This window comes from Grammomys surdaster, unplaced genomic scaffold, assembly GCF_004785775.1.
Source record: "Grammomys surdaster isolate TR1022 unplaced genomic scaffold, NIH_TR_1.0 182, whole genome shotgun sequence".
Lineage (NCBI taxonomy): Eukaryota > Metazoa > Chordata > Mammalia > Rodentia > Muridae > Grammomys > Grammomys surdaster.
In genome coordinates, this window is record NW_021604627.1 from 1,141,703 (window position 1) to 1,144,423 (window position 2,721).

The following is a 2,721-nucleotide window of genomic DNA, read 5'->3' on the forward strand; positions in this document are numbered from 1 at the left end:
AAGTGATTACTTGGGTGAACCTACAATGGAGAAGTACACTGTTCTCCAGATGGAAGAAGGTACAGATGCAAGGAAGAGATGCTGTGAATACCATGTAACAAGCTTGCTAAGAGCTGCTGGTTTCCATCGCTCAGAGATCACCAGGAGCCATCACAGCCTAGCACCATATCCAGATTCTTTGAGACATGACAAAAAATGTCAAGTCCAAGAAGATGGAGTATTTACTCACACTTAGTTACCCTGGTAAAGCAACTAGTGCTTATGGCTCCTTTTGCCCCTCTAGCCTTTGGCTCAAGGATGGAAATGCACTGACATGACCTCTACCATGTGAACTTAGGATCTCATAGCTATCCTGCAAGAGTGTGACCAAAGAAAACAGCTTTTCTCTTTTCTTCCTAATAAGATGCTGGGAACTTCCACTGAGGTTATACCACCTTCTCTTGTTCCAATAACAGATCATGAACAAGAATCAGACCTAAATTATATATTTCATTTTTCATAATAACTATGCAGTTAATGACCTTCTGAAAGGTATTACATTTAGAACAATTCTTCCCTTCTTAATTATCTTCGTATTTTACTTCATTTTACTATAATAATTTTCTCACAATAAGACTCACTAAATCAATAAACACTAAAGATTGACATCTTTCCATTATAGTCATAGTTACAAGGAAACACAAACCAAATTAACTTATGTAGTAGTGTTTGTTGGAGTGCTTTCTATGGCACAAGTCTGTATTGTATGCCATGTTTGGATAAAGGTAAGATGTTTTGCCTTACACATACAGGTTTAGAAAGAATAAAGAGGTCACATCTTTGTCTGAACTTTGCTGTGCAATTCATGTGTGCTACGGAAGTCTTCATTTTGCCATAGAGGTATTTTTCAAGCCTAAAAGTTTGTGAGGAAAGTTTGGATTCAGTCTATCCCTGAGCCTCACCAGGTTGAAATTTTGGTCAAGAGATGATGAAGAAAGAAGAAAGGTAGAGAAAAGCCAGGTGACAGGCTGCAAAGTGCCATTCTCTAGACTTCAAACAAATTTTACGCTCATCAGCTTACAGCAACTTGACCTACCCTCACTGAGCTTCACAAGTCCTAGCAATAATCCATCAAGGAAGCAGGAGGGGTCCAATCCCCACCTTTTATCCTTGAACTATTGAATGCTGAGAGATTCTCGGAGAGGACAGATTACTGTTTTTAGTTGTATAACCACTCCTAAACCCACCAAACTCCAGCAGATAGCATCAAATCCATGGTAGCACCACCAGCTGAGATTAATCTCAATGGGCCACAGAACAAAATGAACAGACATGAACGTGAGCAGGGGATTTGTAGGGAAGCCTATATATGAGAATATACGGAATGCAGGGCATATATATGTGGAATTGTCTAAAGACAAATTTAGTTAAAACATAGTCTACTTCAGCCTCTGAAAGAACAGCAAAAGAAACTGAGAGAGAAAGAAAATGAATACGTCCCCCAAGCATATATGCCATCACATCCCTATTCATGTCTTCTCTGTGTCACTCGGGAAGAACACTCTTAGTGACATGGTGCTTGGGGTACACATTGCATACTTTCCTTTAAAGTAATATAGTTGCTTAAAAACTTGCTATTGTACAAATAATGCATTTTATCTGTGAGTATGCTTCCTATATTATTTCTCTTATTGAATCTTTGCTTATTGTCATAAACTCAATTCTGCAATCAGCTAGCTTTGGAGGAGAATCAGGAAAATATGGAATCCACAGAACTTCAGTGAGAACAGAGATTACAGGATACTGTGAGCAGGTGTGGTAGGGGAATTCTCCTGAGCTACAGAAGGAATGATCTAGTGGATAAGATGCCTCCAAGTCAAAAGAAATTAGAGTTGTCCACAGCAGGCAATGGTGATCATCTTGCTGGTCTTGCCAGTCCTGTACCCCAAATACTCCATGGAGTCTACAATGTTCATGCCTCCTTTCACCAAAGATGTGCTTGTCATCCAGCCATTCCGTCTTGGCAGTGTAGCTAAAAACCTGGGAACCATTAGTGTTTGGGCCAGTATTTTCCACAGACAATATGTCAGGCCCTGTATGTTTCAGGATGAAGGTCTCATCTTCAAATTTCTCCCTGTAGATGGACCTGCCACCAGTTCCATCATGGCATGCGAAGTCACCACCCTGGCATATGAATCCTGGGATAATTCTGTGAAAGGAGGGATCCTTATATCCAAACCCTTTAGTTCCAGTGTTCAGAGCACAGAAGTTTTCTGCTGTCTTTGGAATTTGTCTGCAAACAGCTCAAAGGTGATGTGTCCAAGGGCTTGCCATTGCCATGATGTTGAAGTACATAGCGGGGTTGACTACAGCTGCAGCAAGTGGTGACAGGGACAGTGGCATCTGAAAAGCCTCCTATATTTTTGGATGGAATAGATCATAATCTCTCTCATTAACTAAATGGAACTTAGGGTTTTAGACAAAACTGAGTAAATAGACTTCATGTTATGCTTGAAGACCCTGAAGATGAGGTAAGCATAAGACAATGAAAATAAGAGGGCCGCAATGTGCTTGCTTGGAAGCCATAAGATTTGAAGGACGAACTGTTCACTTTCTATATGTAGGTGTGCCAGAGGGGCTTATGAACCAGAAACGGCAAGCATATAGTAACCAAATAAAAAAACAAACACTAAGACAAAATAAGCCTTCTCTCTCTGCACAAAAGATTGGGAAAGATGCCTT

General features: G+C 40.3%; 1 pseudogene; it reads right to left on the reverse strand.

Annotated features, from left to right (window-relative positions):
• Positions 1-1,865: 1,865 nt before the first annotated feature.
• LOC114621520 lies at positions 1,866-2,382 on the reverse strand (annotated as a pseudogene).
• Between the last annotated feature and the right edge of the window lie 339 nt (positions 2,383-2,721).